The sequence below is a fragment of the Zea mays genome, chromosome 2 (genome assembly GCF_902167145.1).
Source record: "Zea mays cultivar B73 chromosome 2, Zm-B73-REFERENCE-NAM-5.0, whole genome shotgun sequence".
Lineage (NCBI taxonomy): Eukaryota > Viridiplantae > Streptophyta > Magnoliopsida > Poales > Poaceae > Zea > Zea mays.
The window spans coordinates 236,794,582-236,812,303 of NC_050097.1; the positions used below are offsets into that span (position 1 = coordinate 236,794,582).

General features: G+C 47.3%; 1 long non-coding RNA gene and 1 pseudogene across 5 annotated transcripts; one reads left to right on the forward strand and one right to left on the reverse strand.

The window, feature by feature from the left end:
• Positions 1-41: 41 nt before the first annotated feature.
• Positions 42-17,642, reverse strand: LOC109944104 (uncharacterized). Of its 4 annotated transcripts, none has more exons than XR_002267483.3 (4): positions 16,983-17,642; positions 16,732-16,871; positions 3,363-3,476; positions 47-3,203 (listed from the first exon to the last, which is right to left on the reverse strand). It is a non-coding gene; the product is annotated as an uncharacterized lncRNA (long non-coding RNA). The 4 variants fall into 4 exon arrangements; XR_002267482.2 differs by having other exon boundaries at positions 17,111-17,635; XR_002267485.3 differs by lacking the exon at positions 3,363-3,476 and having other exon boundaries at positions 42-3,203; positions 16,983-17,505.
• On the forward strand, positions 1,227-5,721 carry LOC109944103 (disease resistance protein PIK6-NP; annotated as a pseudogene). Its single transcript, XR_004549334.2, has 2 exons — positions 1,227-2,248; positions 3,585-5,721. The product of XR_004549334.2 is annotated as a disease resistance protein PIK6-NP (transcript).
• Positions 17,643-17,722: the final 80 nt, after the last annotated feature.

Sequence of the window (17,722 nt, forward strand, 5' to 3'; positions counted from 1 at the left end):
TGTCTATGATATGGATATAACTTTTGTAAACAGAGAGAAGCGACCACAAATCTCTCCTCTTGAGAGAGAGAGAGAAGAGACTTCATTCGAATTTCCAATAAATTAGACAAGTTCGGACACACAAGTAAACACACGTGTTAGCGCGGATCTAGGCGCCAAACACTAGAACGAATCACCTGACGATGCTTTCTGCGGAGACGTAGACGGTCCGCGACCTGGCGCAGGAGCGTCTACTCCTCTGCGTACGTCCGGACAGTCCACGCATAGGGCTCAGACGGTCCACGATGGCGCAAAGAGCCGTCTTCTTCTTCGCAGCAGACTTAAATCTCGCATTCCGGGAGAGACACCATCGAGGATGAGAGATTGTGTCTTGGCGTCAATTGGTTATCCAGGCTTTGAGTAATATTGAGATGATGACATATTGGAAGTAAAAGTTTCAGGATTATTTCAAACACTTCACTTTATAGTTCACCTTTGCAGCGATGCTACTATTAAGGACTAGTTCACCTTTGCAGCGACCCTACTAAGTATCCGTTGTCATCCCTACTAAATCCCCTTACAGTTAAAACCGGTAACGAAACTATTAAAGTTTAGTTTGGGAACTTCATTTTCTCATAAGATTCCTATTTTCCTAAGGAAAAATAAACTAATTTCCCTTGAAAAAATGGAAAAACTCTTAGGAAAATGATGTTTCCAATCTAACTCTAACATGGCTTCTTTTCCTTGATTTCGGTACCAATTCTTAGAAAACCGGTACTAAAATTAAGGGACAGAAGCCCGGTTCTTCAGTAGTGTACCATTCATGCAATGAAAAAATTGTTGCAACATATACAATATGTTTACGGGATAAGCCTTATCGGCGTTAATAACTGTTGCTTCTAGGTGTACCACTTCTCTCAAGATTTAGCTTGTGTGTGTTTTTTTTTCTTCTTCTCAATCTGTTGACTCTGCGCTCATTGAACCACCCGGTAGACAACAATTATTGGAAGACCAAATTTGAATATGGATTTCTTTCTCGTGTGTGGCTGCCATGCATTTACACTAACATGCACGCACCTCATGCGCAAATAAATAATAACAATAACTGGCTGGCCAGCCTGCCTAAAGATCTAGATCTGTTGACTCTGCGCTCAATGAACCACCTGTCGGCCGGTAGACAATAATTGTTGGATGACCAGATTTGAATATGGATTTGTTTCTCATGTGTACGTGACAGCCATGGATTTTATAATAATATGCACGCGCATCATGCGCAAATAACTAATAATAACTAGCACAAAACTCTATGCTACTACTACATACATATATGAACAACAGATCGTAGACATCCATTGGCAGCAAGAAAGAAACCAAGGTACCTAGTTCAAAGAGAGCTTAGCTAGGAATACAATGGAGGGCGCTCTTGCGAGCGCAGCAACCGGAGCCCTGCAGTCCGTTGTGGCGAAGCTGCAAGCTCTGCTCCGCGATGAGTACAGGCGCCTCACGGGAATGCGCGGCAAGATGGAGTGGCTCACTGGCGAGCTGGTTGCCATGAAGGCCTTCCTCACCGACATGTCCAGGGACGAGACTCCTCCTGATGAACAACGCAAGCTGTGGATGAAGGACGTGCGGGAGCTCTCCTACGACATCGAAGACAGCCTCGACGACTTCTTCGTGCAGCATGCCGCCAAGCCAGACGGCATCATGGAGAAGATGGCGAGCCTGCTGGAGAGGACCAAGAGTCGCCACCGGATAGGCAAGGAGTTCGACGCCATCAAGAGGAAAGTCATGGAGGCGGACGCAAGGCGTAAGAGTTACAGTACCGACCGTCCGGTGGCCAAAGCCAGATCATCATCCATCGATCCAAGAGCGCTAGCTATATTTGAGGATGCGAGGAAGCCTGTTGGCATCGACGGAGCAAAGGACGAGGTCACCAGACTGCTGCTGGGACGACTGGAACAAGAAGGCCACCAGGAGCAGCGGCAACGCCAGATTGTCTATATTGTTGGATCTGGAGGGCTGGGGAAAACGACCCTGGCATACCAGGTATATCAACAACTTAAGAATCGATTCGAACATCGGTCCTTCTTATCCGTGTCCAGGAATCCGGACATCAATGTCGTTTTCAAAACAATCCTCCATGAAGTGGTGACCGAAGAAGATAGGCCGTCCGTGTTCAAGGGAGACTATGTCAGCACTGTCGCTGCCTCGCTGGGACCCAGCAACTTATCACAATGATCAGGGAATACCTTAAACAAAAAAACAAAAGGTACTCTACCATGTACAACTCCTTTCTTACCGCTCATATTTGTGCTTATGTAGTTAATTTGCTTTTGTAATCGACAAGCTAGTTCTAATCATGTCTTAATCGAGTAACTCTATATCTCTTGTTGTGTTAGTGCTTAGGCTTAGGCATAACCATGTAGAGTAATTTGCTTTGCTCGGTTATTTGCTTTCTAGTCCTTGTGCTAAAGTGTTTTGGTGTGTTGTACTCACTATCATTTCATACCTACAGGAATCCGACGAATCTAGGTCGGCCTAAAACCATTGTAAATAAGGCTTAATAAATTGTTATTTACATCAGTTTTTGATTTATTTACATCGGTTCTAGGTCGTTACTAATAAAGCATCGTAAATAAGTTTATTTACATCGGCTAACCGCCGTAAATAATTAATCTATGACGGTCATAGCTAGCCGACATAAGTAAGGGACGGTCAGGTTTCAGGTTCAAACGCACGAAAGAAAATGATTTATACTGGCTAAACAAAAATCATCGTAGATAACTACTTACTTTACTTGCATTCCGAAGCTAGTAGGATTTCTACGGAAGTATATGCATACAGAACTACACAAGAATGAGACAGAATTAATGTAGCACCCGCATAGAAAGCAACAAAATAGATTTCTACCCAGAGCCCCAGAATTGCTACCAGATTTTAAAACTACAATATTATGGCAAGCACTAAATTCCATATCTATAGTAGACCAAACAAGCATATCGTGCATGGATCAGTAGCAAGTTTAGGCATCTTGAACTATTATATGATGCACAATCTCAGCAAGATTTCAAGCAACAAATTAACTACAGAAATACTATCTACCTTGCCAATGGCCACACCGCCCACAACGTTCCAATTTCAACAGCAGATAAACAACCATACCTGGCGCCACTTATGGTCATGAACTGCTACAGCTTGTCGCGGTTTCCTCTCCTCAGCTTATGCTGCACAGTGCACACAAACCACACATAATCAACTATATATCTTTTTAAAAAGGAGAAACTAAACATCAGATTCCAACAGTTCATACATCAGAATTAACCATTTAACCCACGAATTCAAACCGGGAGCTAACAGAACCGGGGCAGGTCATAGATACTCACCATCTTGGATCGCAGAACGAGGATGACGCCGGGGAAGTTTGGGGTTTCGTGGCGAAGCCTGAACTCTAGTAGTCTAGCTCTTGGCTCCTATCTTTTCACCTTAAGGCACCTAGACTGCCATATAGATGCACGACAAATCTATAATTGAATAATTGTACGAGCTCATTTTGGTCAGTGACCTTACCTTACTCTTCATCCCATTTACTATGTACCAATGTGCAGATATTTTATTGTGCTGGATGATATATGGGACACGAAAACATGGGAAATCATCAAGACTGCCTTCCCACTGACTCACTGTGGCAGCATAATCATCGTCACCACTCGCATAAACGAGGTTGCTAGGGAATGCTGTAGATACAGTGATAATGGGCATATATACAATATGAGGCCTCTTAATATGGAGCACTCAGCACAGCTATTCTATGGAAGATTATTCAGCCCTGAAGAGAAATGCCCTGGGCACCTCCAAGAGATCTCTGGCCAAATCCTGGAGAAATGTGCCGGCTTACCATTAGCGATCATCGCTATGTCTGGCCTGCTGTCGAGCAAGGGGAGAACAAGGAAGGAGTGGGATATAGTGAAGGACTCGATGGGCCGTGCGCTCGAAAGGAATTCTGATGTCCAACGAATGCTAGAGATAATTTCACTCAGTTATTTGGATCTTCCTCCCGAGCTTAGAACTTGCCTATTGTACCTCAGCATATTTCCAGAAGATTACACGATTGACAAGGACGGTTTGATAAAGAGGTGGATTGGTGAGGGGTTCATCCATGAGCAGAGCCAACCTGGAGGCTGGAGCATACCGCTCAGGCGAGACGTGTTTTAACGATCTCATCAACAGGAGCTTGCTCCAGCCAGGAGAGATGGACGAGTTTGGTGTGGTGAAAAGCTGTCGAATTCATGACACAGTTCTTGATTTCATTGTATCCAAGGCCATCGAGGAGAACTTTGTCACTTTAATAGGAGTACCTGGTGTAAATCCTACTGCTGTTGGAGACAAAGACAAGGTCCGTCGGTTGTCTATGCAGAATGAAGGCAAGATCCCACCGGAGCTGGTCTTATCTAGCGTCCGGTCGCTTAATGTTTTCGGTGCTAGAGTGGAAATCCCGTCTCTGTCGAGGTTCAGACGCCTGCGTGTTTTAGCCTTTGAAGGCTGTGGGCAGCTACAGGATGACCATCTCAAAGATGTGGGTGATCTGTTGCACCTGAGGTACTTGAGGCTCAACGAAGCAAGTGGTGTCACAGAGCTCCCAGAAAAAACAGCTGGGCTAAAGCACCTGGGGGCACTCGACGTACATGGGCACAACACAGTAATGGAAATCCCAGCATCCATTTGTCAGGCCGGGCGATTGGAATGCCTGGTTACTCTAGCTGTTGATCGTGAAACTATAATGCCTGATGAGATTGCAGACATGAAAGCACTTCAGGTTCTGGAAGGCGTTAATGTCTACATCCAGTCGGTTGACTTCATTGAGGGGCTCGGCGAGCTAACGAACCTGAGGAAGCTGGGGATAAGATTTATCAACAGTGATGCTGATGAAGAATGGGATGAGAAATATGAAGAGATCGTCTCCTCGGTCCGTAAGCTTGCCGACTCAAACCTTGATTCTCTTCGTGTTCATACTTTGAACGAGCCGCCAGAACTACTGAACAAGCTAAATGACCATGGTACAGTTGACCTTGGAGAACTTGTCGTCACGGGAGATATTGTCTCGGATCTTGCAGACTGGTGGGGTGTACTTGTGAACCTTCACAAGCTACTCTTTTATACGTACGGACTCAGTGAGAAAGATGTGGAGACCTTAGGAAGCATAACTGGTCTGGAATACCTCTGCATCCATCTCTTCGATGCACCCGACGACCCTCATGAGCTGAAAGCTCCCCTAGAGAGAGCAATGGATGCCCACCCAAACCGTCCCAGATTGGTATGGGTCGATGAGGATTAGACCTCAACTCAGGCACCATTTCTTCCTTGCAAACACTCATTCTTTCTTCTGTCTGCTCACCAGATACCTTTCTGTTGTTGGTTAATTCAGTCGGTTTGTGTTTGATTCTTAGCCAATAATAAAGTTTGAACCCAGTTGGGTGCGTCCATGTACTCGCCAGACTCGTGCTTAGTTCACGATGCGGTGTTCCCATTGTTTCTGTTTTCTATTGGGTCGTACAAGATGTCATGCATGCTTCTTTCTCAGTCGTGGGATGGCGCACAGGTGATCATGCCGTTGCCATTATGTACGTGTGTGGTCCGTGCTCATCAGTTCGAGCTTGTGACGCTGTGAGTGGACAACTAAGAGCCGAGAAACAAAAAAGCCTTGATTACAAGGAGTCGCTTAGTGGAGAAACGAAGAGTTTTGAATATAAGAATTCTCTAACACCCACGCAGCAGGAGTGTCGGTAGACCAAGCATTCATTCTTTGAAGACAACATATGATAGGCCTTTTGTGAAAATGTGAGCCAACTGCGACATCGTGGGTACATGAAGAACATGAACAACACCGACGACAACTCGTCCTCCATAACTTTGTTTCTTGCGAGCTCAAGAGGAACGGTCAAAGCCTAGAACGGGAGCTCGCCAATGTCCGAGAGTCCCTAAGACAGGAGAGCACCGAACATGAGAACATGCGGGTTGCCGCTATCTTGGCGTGCAGCGACCTCGGAATCTCCCAACGCGAAGGCCTGAGCTCTTTAGCCATCCAAGTTTCGAAGCTGATAAAGGACGCCATCTTCCTCGATGTGCACCAGTCGTTTTCGATCACTCCGTCCCATTATGACAACAATGATCTCCCGGCGTTGGTGCAGGGCTTCGCGCTGGGGTACACCGAGGAAGAGTTGGACAAATTCGAGGAGACAGACCCTCCATCGCGGCATTTGGCAGATCAGACTGGAAGGAGGCTCTTCCTAAAATAAAGTAATTGTAAAAGGATTTTATGTATCCAACTAGGGATGTACTAGTCTTATGTCAGGATTTAACTAGTCATATGCCCATGCATTGCTACGGTTTATATATATATGACATAGGATAAATTTTGTTTTAATAAAGCACAAAATATATGTTTTCTATTGATTAGGTGTGTGTGAATGTGGAGTCAACAACCAAGATTCAAACACTCACTTATACATAATTTCAACTTATTTTTTACATAAACTCTCCTATTATAGTAGTAGAAAAAAGATTATAGGAGTGTGGGTTGATTCTAAAGAAATATAGGAGTTTTTTCGAAAAATATTGACGCGGGACAACCGTTGAAACTGGTGCTTTAATATAGTAAAGATGTAGGTCGTTGTTTCAACTGCTTCGCGGATGACCACCTTGTTGCATCCTGCCGCCTTGGGCCAAGATGTTTCCGCTACAAGGCTCTTGGTCATCGCTCCTACGCCTGCTCTGGGCCAGTGAATGGTGATAGGAAGTTTCCTGTGCATCGACGACTATTGAGGGGAGTGGTTTGGAGTAGGCTATCGACAGTCGCGCCAACGAACGCCGACCGTGTGGCGACAGGGCCTGTCCCGCAGCACCAGTTGGCTCGGGCCTCGGTCTAGGAGCGACTTCTGCCTCCAGCACCCCATCCACGCAAGAAGAGAGTCAGTGTCTGGCGTAGAATCTCCCCTCCAGGCATTGAGAAGGGTCGGGTGAAAGGGAAATGAGCCCTTGGGCCATTTCTAAGTATTTTGGTGATTAAGTGTCTAACACAAATGGTTATGTGTTAAACTATGTCAAATGATGGACAAAGTGCAAATCAATACAAAGGTATGATTTTAGACTTAGTACATTGGTTTTAGTGTACTAACATATTTGTCTAAGTGCTAGAATCAGAGAAAAGACAAATGGAAAAGACTTGGCTCGAGCAGCCAAGACTCTGCTCAGTCTGGGTGCACCGGACTGTCCGGTGGTGCACCGGACAGTGTCCGGTGCGCCAGGCTGGCTCTAGTGAAAAGGCCGCTCTCGGGATTTCGTCGGCGGCGTACGGCTAAAAATCACCGGACTGTCCGGTGAGCCAACGGTCGGCCGAGCCAACAGTCGGTCGCGCAATCCGCGCGTGACCCGTGGCCGGGCCAACGGTCCGATGGGGGCACCGGACTGTCCGGTGTGCACCGGACAGTGTCCGGTGCGCCAACGGCTCCAAAACTTCAACGGTCGGCTGCGCCAGAACAGGAAAGCAATCAGCACCGGACAGTGTCCGGTGGTGCACCGGACTGTCCGGTGCACCAGTCGACAGAAGGCAAGAATTGCCTTCCTGGATTGCTCTCAACGGCTCCTAGCTGCCTTGGGGCTATAAAAGGGACCCCTAGGCGCATGGAGGAGTACACCAAGCATTCTTTGATCATCTCTTAGCACCAAGACATCTCTCTAGCGCATTTGATTCGTTGTGATAGCAATTTGAGCTCCTCTTGAGTTGAGAACTCCGTGTGTGATCTTAGAGCTCAAGTTGTGACTTGTGTGTGCTCGTGCTTTGAGGCTTGTGTGTGTTGTTCTTCCCACTCTTACATCTGTGCTTCTTTGTGATCATCTCATTGTAAGGGCGAGAGGCTCCAAGTTGTGGAGATTCCTCGCAAACGGGAAAGAGTAAAGGAAAAAGAACATCGTGGTATTCAAGTTGATCATTGGATCACTTGAAAGGAGTTGAGTGCAACTCTCGTCCATTGGGACGCCACAACGTGGACTAGGCAAGTGTTGTACTTGGCCGAACCACGGGATAAATCTTTGTGTCTCTTGTGCTTGTTCTCACTGTGTCAATTGTGGTTCACAAGAGCTCTCCTTAGCCACTTGATTTTATTGTGCTAACGCTTAATCAAGTTTGTGGCTTTAAGTTTCAAGTTTTTACAGGATCACCTATTCACCCCCCCCCCCTCTAGGTGCTCTCATCGGGTACATTTCGAGATGATGAAAGGGGCAGTGGATGCGCGAGCATTTGTTACTCCATCCAGTGATGTCGGAGCTACAGCTGGTTCTGTCTCGCAGGGCCCCCTCCCGCCCCGCCCGCGACGCATACGCCATCGAAAGCGCAAGTCATCCCCTAGGGGTGGTTCTGATCTGGGTCGTGGACGATCTGATCAACCCAGAAATGACAAGACCCCTCTGGTTGTACCCAGCCTTTTGCATCATCAGCACCCTTGTGTGATCGGTTGGAATAGTTTGATGGATAAAGCAGAAGAAGATTTGAAGAACGCAGTGTCTATCTTTGTGGTCAGTGATGTGCTTGTGCCAGTCGTCGATATCGCAGATGCAGTCGCTCAAAAACTTGAAGCCAATTCTGATTCGCTAATCTTGAGGCAATTGGCTCATGGACATTTCCTGCTCATGCTTCCCACCCTCCAGTCAGTTGACCAGCTGATAACGAGATGGAACACTATTCGTGCAGGCGCCTTCTCTCTGCACTGTAAAAGATGGTCCAGGTTTTTTGGACCCTCAGGTGCAAGTTTGCCTATCCCTGTGGAATTCGAGCTAAGTGGCATTCCAATTCATGTCTGGGAACTATCCACTGTCCGACACATTTTAAACCCTTTTGCATGGGTGCAGAAGGTACATGAGGAGACTCTCGAGCTCAAGAATTTGGAGGTCTTTCGCTGTTATGGTTGGTGTTATGACCTGGCCTCAATCCCTCATTCTAGAGATCTCTGGATTACTGATTCGCTGGGAAATGGACCAGGCGTTGAAAGGCTATCTCTTGCCTATCGTGTTCAGATTAAGGTGTTGGATGGATAATGTGTTGTCCCTGACCCCATCCAGATCCCAACAGATATGGATGGTTCCACACGACAGAGGTGGCGTTTCTGTTCGCGTTCGCCACCAGGGGACCGTGATGGTCGAAGGGGTTCAGCGGAGGACGGTGTGCTTAAGGACAGACGATCTGCTCTTGAACGTCTAGGCCCAAGGTCTAAAGTTCAGCCTAGGGAAGAAGGCGACGCCAGTCAGTGTGATCAGACAGCTGGAAACTATGAGATATTGGAGGAGTCCTCGACCGTGGAGATCACCATTGGTATATCTGCAGAATTTGCTGTTGTCCCGAATTTGGCTGCTGACCGGGCACGTTTGGTGCTAGTTTCTTCCCCACCACAGGCGTGCACCTCTCAACCCCTTGCAGCCTCTCATGCCTTGGACGTGGTAGTCCCACAGACTCCGTCCGAGGCCTTATTGCTTCCTCCGGATGTGGCTGTCATGTTTACTACCGCTAGGTGGGGCATGTCCAGGGTCCATTGGCCCCTGTTGATGAGCTCGAGACCGTGGAGCAGCTGGTGCCCAATATTGATGATGTTCACGCTGATTCTTCTGTTCCAGCCGTCAACCTGTCGCTACTTATTTTGGAAGAAAGAGGTCTTGGTGCTGCTGTGGTTCCAGACACTGTGCCTGCCCAGGGTACTTCTCACCCTGTTGACAGGCCTTTGTTTGTTGAGCCGCAGGATGTTACCCATTTTAGCGGAGGTGGCCTCCCTTCCCACCTTCAGGACCACTCTGACAGCAGATTCAAAGTAAAGCCTCCCTGTTTCAAAGTTTACTCAAGAAGAAAAAAACTCCAGGCAGCGGCAGCCCAGATGACAGATGTTGAGAGGACAGAAAGGTTACAAGATTTCATGCAGAATGTTACCAAGCCAGCTGCAAGGTTGTTGGCTGACCCCCCCCCCCCGGATTACCAAGCGAAAGAAGAGGAAGACCCTGCCCAATGACTTCAATCCAAGGAGAAGCAGAAGGGTGGCTAATCTGCCACCGGAACTGGGCAATGAATCTGCAGCTAAAGTCTGCAGGCAGCTAGGATTTTGTGATGACCAAGAACATATTTCCTTCGAAGACGCCCAAAAGTATGTTCACCTTTTTGATGCAGCACTTTCCAGAGAGCATATTGCTGCCATGGCAGACTTATTTGGCTGGGAACTGCCTGTTGAAGGCCGGTTTCAAACCTGATTGGAGGGGGGGTGTGCTGTAGGTCGTGTGTGTTTTAGTGTACCCTGTTATAATGCAGCCAGTTTTTCTTATCTGGAATGTAAGGGGCCTGAATGACATGTCTAGGAGAGACATTGTTAAGTCCTTGGTCCTTGGCATCAAACCAGCGGTTGTCTGTTTGCAGGAAACTAAGCTATGCTCTATCTCAGCTTTTGACATCCTGTCTATTCTTGGTGCTGGGTATAGTGACTTCGTTTACTCCCCAGCGCAAGGAACCAGAGGAGGTGTTTTAGTGGCTTGTAGAGATGGAGTCTATTCTGCTATTGAGAGTTTGGTGCATGATTTCACAGTTTCAGTCAAGTTGCAAGAGGAAGGTGGTGCTCAGTGGTGGTTCACGGGTGTTTATGGGCCACACCAAGACCCTCTCAAGCATTCCTTTCTCCAGGAGCTTAGGGAAGTCAGGGAGACATGCGCTGGCCCTTGGGTAATAGCTGGAGATTTTAATCAGATCTACAGCTCAGAAGACAAGAACAATGCCAATATAAATAGGGCCATGATGGGCAGATTCAGGAGACTTATCAATGACTTGGAGCTAAAAGAAATCCCGTTGGTAGGCAGGAAATTCACTTGGTCAAATGAGAGAAATGTCCCTACACTTGTTAAACTCGACCATGTTTTCTGTACAGCCAGCTGGGAGGAGATCCATCCGGATTGTATTCTCCATAGCAACTCTTCGGAGCTCTCTGACCATTGTCCCTTAGCTCTGCATCTTAATGAGGATGTCAAGGGGAAGTGAAGATTCCATTTTGAGAGTTTTTGGACTAAGATTCCAGATTTTTTGGAGACGGTGGCTACCTCTTGGGAGCAGCCAGTGATGTTTTCTTGTCCCTTGGAAGAATGGCTCTAAAGTTGAGAAGGCTTGCAAAGGCTTTGCAGTCGTGGAGTCATAAAAGGATCGGAAATGTTAAATCTCAGCTTAGCTTGGCCAGGGAAATTTTGCACGGACTTGAGATTGCTCAAGACAATAGACTGTTGTGTGGGGACGAGATATGGCTGAAAGGAAGGCTTAAGCACCACTGCCTGGGGCTTGCCTCTCTGGAAAGGACAATTGCTAGACTTAGATCGCGGATCAAATATCTGAAAGAGGGAGATGCCAACACTTCCTTTTTTCATCTATAGGCTTGCTATCGGAAAAAGCGGAACTTTATCTCTGAACTAGTGCATGAGGACCTGATCGCCACCTCTCAAGAGCAAAAGCAGAAGGTCTTGTTTGATTTTTTTCTCCAATTTGTTGGGTGTAGCGAAGCAGCGTGATTTCACTCTAGATTTGGAGGCTTGCCACAATGCTGATGTTGATCTTGGGGCCTTGGACCTTCCCATTACAGAGGAGGAGGTCCGGGCCACTATTGCTAGCCTTCCCTCGGACAAAGCCCCGGGGCCAGACGGTTATACAGGAAGGTTTTATAAAACTTGTTGGCACATAATTAAGGTTGATCTGATGGCGGCAGTTATCACCCTGCACCAAGGTAACGCGCACAAATTGTGGATGATGAACTCTGCGTACCTAACCCTTATCCCTAAGAAGGTTGATGCCAAGACAGCTGGAGATTACAGGTCAATTAGTCTTATTCACAGCTTCGCCAAATTGGTATCCAAAGTCTTGGCTAATCGTTTAGCACCACACCTTCAAAATCTGGTGGCTACAAATCAAAGTGCCTTTGTCAAGGGTCGCTCCATTCATGACAACTACATGTTGGTTCAGCACTCTATCAAGGCCCTTCACAGGAAGAAGATCGTTAGTCTATTTCTAAAGCTAGATATTACAAAAGCTTTTGACTCAGTGTCATGGGCCTTTCTCCTAGAAGTGTTATCTCATCTTGGCTTCGGACCCAGGTGGTGCGGCCTTGTGTTCAATATGTTATCCACTTCTTCCACACAAGTGTTATTGAACGGAACTCCGGAGGATTATATTCGACACCGGAGGGGGCTGCGCCAAGGCGACCCCTTATCTCCTATGCTTTTCATAATCGTGATGGATGTGCTTAGTAGCTTATTCAAGCATGCTGAGGAGAGAGGATTGCTGCATGACCTGGCCATCAAAAACGTGAAATCTAGGCTCTCCATTTACGCAGATGATGTGGTTCTTTTTGTCAAGCTTGCAGTTGAAGATCTTATTTGTGTCAAAATGATCCTGGATTGCTTTGGAGAGGCCTCGGGCTTAGTTGTGAATTTGCAAAAAAGTTGTGCTATCCCTATCAGTTGTGATGATCAGACTGTTCAGGACAGTTGTAACATTTTGCAGTGCATCCGGCTTCTTTTCCATGCAGCTATTTGGGGCTGCCTGTTTCTGATAAGAAGTTGGGGAGGAGGGACCTCTTGCAGTGGGTGGACAAGATAGCTAACCGGCTGCCCGGTTGGAAGGCTCCATTTCTAAACCTTGCTGGCAGGACAGCCTTGGTCCGGTTCGTGCTCTCTGCAATCCCCGTATATCTTTTCATCGCCATGAATGTTCCCAAGTGGGTTATCAGTGCTATTGACAAAATTCACCGAGGTTTCTTGTGGAAGGGTAGAAAAGATGTGAAAGGTGGGCATTGCCTTGTGGCATGGGATAAAGTCACCAGACCGCTGGACCTTGGTGGACTTGGTATCCCAAACCTGATATATAAGAGTTGGGCGCTGCAAGCTAAATGGCTTTGGCTCATCAAGACTGGCCCGAATAGGCCTTGGAGTGGATTGGATCTCCCTGTTTAGTCACAAGTAAGGAAACTAGTGGCCAGTTTGATGTACACTCATGTGGGCAACGGCAAAAACACCCTTTTTTGGAGGGATAGATGGTTAAATGGGTGCTCTATCGCTGAGCTGGCACCTGAAGTGATCTCAAAGGTGGATAAAAAGGTGGCCTCTACCAGGACAGTGCATCAAGCTTTGGAGGGCATGTTGTGGGTTAGGGACATCAAGCCAACCCTTTCCCTTGTAAGTATACAGCAATATCTTACGCTTTGGGACACCCTGGGTGAGATCGTGCTCACTCTCCAGGAGGATCACCATGTGTGGAGATTCAAGTCTTCGGGCCTTTTCTTTTCTAGGTCCTGCTACAAGGTTCTATTTTTGGGCTCCATCACCTACGAACCTTAGAAAAGACTTTGGAAATCTTGGGCTCCTCCTAAGTGTAAGACCTTTTTATGGTTAGCCATGCAGAATAAGTGTTGGACAGCTAACAGGCTGGAAAAAACAGTTCAGCATCTGTTGACTGGTTGTGTCTTCGCCAGACAGTTTTGGCATAGCATCCTCTCCCCCTTTGGTATGGGCCACCTAACTCCAAGACCAGAGGAAACTAATTTTGCTGATTGGTGGGGAATAGTGACCATTCAGGTGCACAGAAACAAGAGAAAGGGAGTCAACAGTGCCATTATTTTGGGAGCATGGTGCCTTTGGTTGCATATAAACAGAGTTATCTTCGATGGAGATTCGCCAACCATTGGCAAGGTGCATAGAAGCTTCATCGATGAGCTATCCTTATGGATGTTGGCTGGTGCCAAACACCTCGGAAGCCTTGGCTTGCTGCCGCTCCAGGCGCAGCAGGCTCGACTTAATTTTTTCATTGGTCGTCTTTTTGTATCTTGGTCCTATGGACAGATTTATTTATGCTTGTTGTTGGCCACCATAGGGTGGTTTTTTGTACTGGTCCTCTTGGACCTTAATTTCCCTTCTTAATATAAAGATGCGCAGCTCTCCTGCGTTTTTCAAAAAAAAATTGAAGTATTTGTGATGAGCCCGACTCTCTATAATTGGTCCGATCCCACCTACGGATTAAGTTTGGTCGGAGAGAGGACTTAGTTACACTGGTGAGCGAAGGTACCATGGCCGCTGGGGCACAGGATCCTTGTGGTCGGAGAGAGGACTTAGTTACATTGGTGAGCGAAGGTACCATGGCCGCTGGGGCATAGGATCCTTGTGGTCCGACCGGTGTAATTCGCTCTTTCTACCCACTTGTTTTGGTATGGGTCGGGTGCATCCATGCTTGCTGCGGGGGAGGGGGTCATTCTCTTATCAACCCCCTAGTGAGGGCCGACCTCTTGCTGGCAATGGGGTCAGTCGTTACTCAGAGTGGGTCCGTTGTCACGGGAGAACAAATTCTTCAAGGTCGTAACTCAGAGAGGCATGAAACTAGATGTAGAGAACTTTGTCAAGCAATGTCAGGTCTGTCAACAAGCCAAAGGTGAAAGGAAACATCTTGTAGGGTTGTTGCAACCTTCACCTCTGCCCTTGGGTGTTTGGCAAGATATCACGATGGCCTTCATCGAAAAACTTCAAAAATCCGAAGGATATGACACCATTCTTGTGGTGGTCGACCGTTTCTCTAAATATGCTCACTTTTTGGCCTAGAAACATCCCTTTATAGCTTCACAGGTGGCTCAAGTGTTGTTGGATCAGGTGGTAAAGTTGCATGGCCTACCTAAATGGCTAAATCTATGACCACTGATCAGGACAAGGTTTTTACTAGTTCCTTATGGACTCAGCTTTTCAAGTTATTGGGCACCAAACTGAATTTGAGTACATTGTACCACCCTTAGACCAATGGTCAAAGTGGACGTGTCAAACAATGTGTGGAGATGTATCTTCGTTGCGCAATGCATGCCCAACCTCATAAGTGGAAGGCATGGTTGTTCCTAGGTGAGTTTTGGTACAACACTTCTTACCATTCTTACTTGGGATGCTCTCCTTTCAAGGTGTTGTATGGCTATGACCCACCCTTTGTTGATGCTCCTCTGATTCCAGCTAAGGCCGAAGTGAATGTGGCTACCATGCTCGCTGAGCGTTTAGCCTTTAGCACTATGTTGTGAGAACAGTTAACTGGTGCTCAGAACATCATGAAAATGTTGACTGATAGGCTCCAGACTGAGCGACAGTTTCAAGTTGGCGATCCAGTTTTGCTAAAGTTGCAGTCGTATGCTCAACACTCGATGTTGAATCGACCCTCTCCGAAATTAGACTTCAAAATCTTTGGACCATACAAGGTCGTCGAATGTGTGGCCGAGTTGCTTATCGTGTAGATTTACCATCTACAACACAAGTGCATCTAGTGTTCCACGTTTCTCAACCGCCAGTCTTTTCCACTATACCTCGGTATGATGATCTGGCAAGGGGTTGCTCCTATGGAGATTCTGGATCGGCGGTTGGTGAAGAATGGCAACCGGGTGGTTCCTCAAGTGCTCATCTGTTGGAGTCACGTACTCACGTTCATCGGGAATATGTTACTTGGGAGGATTATTATGCGGTTCAACAACACTTGCCACGCGCCCTTGCTTGAGGACAAACAAGTCCTTCGGCGGGGGCAGATGTTACGTCTAAAAAAACTAATGACACTAAGAACATGGGCAACGAAGCTGAAGACGCTAGGAACACGGGCACCCAGCTGATTGTGTCGGATGGTGAATAGGGAGGTTGGTTGTGTTGCAGAAGGCGTATTATTGCATTACGTTTTAGTCTATGGTTGTGTGGGTGTTGGACCGTGGATGTTGGGACCGGCCCAGTCCGGGAATATCACTATCACTACGTCTTTGAAGTGGGAGTTTCGTCGTGCGTCGTCCCCCTCCCCACACGTGTAGCGAGCGAGTGTCGCTAGAGTTCCTATGGGCTCAACGAAATTTAAAAACCGCCCGTTGGGATTTGAACTATGGTCTCTAGTAGGGATGGCAATCGGGCAAGTAAGACATGGGTATATGGTTGGTGAACCCATACCCGCGAGATGAAACTTAACTCATACCCATATCCATATATGTTCATGAGTATGGATCTGTACTCGTACCCACCGGGTTCCTCTACCCGACGAATATTCATTACCTGCTCGCCCACTATAATTTTAGCATTCATCACACAAACAACAATTTTATGATAATCAAAAATTTCATCGTTCGAACAACATAGAACAACAATTTCAGCACCCAACAACAATTTCAACATCAAATTATTAGATGATAATACAGACAATATAAAACAATATTCGTGGAATGATAATACACAACATTATAGCAACAATATAATAAAGTAGCAGGGGGCTCGGTGCATTGGCCAGTCGCCTAGGCCCAGTTGGCCTACTCAGTTACTTAGTTTAGGACTTAGGGTTGGCCGGTTGGTTGAATGGGATTTGGAAATTGAGAGATGGCCTACTTGTCAGATACCTATCGAGTAACGGATATGGATATCCATATCCACGAAAAATACACCCATAGATACCTTAATATATCCATATATGTACCACGGATACAAATTTTCACTATACTCGTACCTGATGGATAATTATCTATGGTTATTTACTCAAACCCGTATCCACTGTCATCCCTAGTCTCTAGGAAGAGAGACCATGCCTCTAACCACGGTAACTCGAATTGGTTTGGGTTATAGTGTTATACAAAGAAACTATATATGATATATAACAAACTAGTAAATAATGTAAGCACGAACGAACAACGAATAATAACATAATTTTACCACACTGTATCGCGGTATCGCCTGGTGTCGCTCACGTCCAAGCGCCTTCTCGCCGGCGTCCAAGGGCCATCACAGGTTGGTGCATGTCGCCGGCGAAAGGCCTGACGAACGACAAAGACCTCGGTGCTCGCCCTGCCGCCCTGCAGCACAGCAGTGAGCAGTCAGCACCAGCGCTCGTCGGCTGCCGGGTGCCGCCCGCGCCCGCTCGGCGCTCGGTAGCCGCGGCCGGTGGAGCCGCCTCGTCGCCTCACCACGGGCCCGCTGCGGACGAGCGCACGGCCACGGCGCCGGCGCACCGCTCGCCGCGACGCCGTCTCGCACGCGCGCGGAGCCACGACCGGTCGTCCACAGGCGCGTAGGAGCTCAGCAACAGGCGTACCGCAGTCCGCAGTGGCGCCGTCGTGCTTAGGAGCTTGGAGCCGCTCAGCCGCCACCGGTGGGATCGAGGATTCGAGCGAGGTAGAGCGTCTGAGCGTGGAGGGCAACTGGGAACGCCAAATGGACCTAATGGGCCATCGATTGTGTACTGTGATGGACCAAACTAGTTTTATTATCTATTTTTTATTTAAACGGGTTAAATATTGTATGTGTACAAAAATGCAGGGTATTCCAGGGAATACACTGAGCTATTCCAGGATATACACTGAGCTCCGCCCTATGCTCCAGCCGTTGGAGTGGATTGAAGGAAAATAAACTAATTTTCCCTTCAATCCCTATGGAGAATAGGTAGGGATGGCAATTCTTCCCGCAGGCACGGATATCCACGGGTTTCGTACCCGATGGATATGGATACGGGTAAGAAATCTCGCCCACGGGTAAGGATACGGGCAACACTTCTCACCCGCGGGTATTACCCGTTACCCGCTTAATTTACTAGCCCATCAAAAATATCGCCCATGTGTTTATTTTATCATAAAACATTGTGTTGTAATCTCTACTACTCTATAAGTACCTAAGGAGGGCGTCCACAGCTTCACCACGCCCCCGCCCG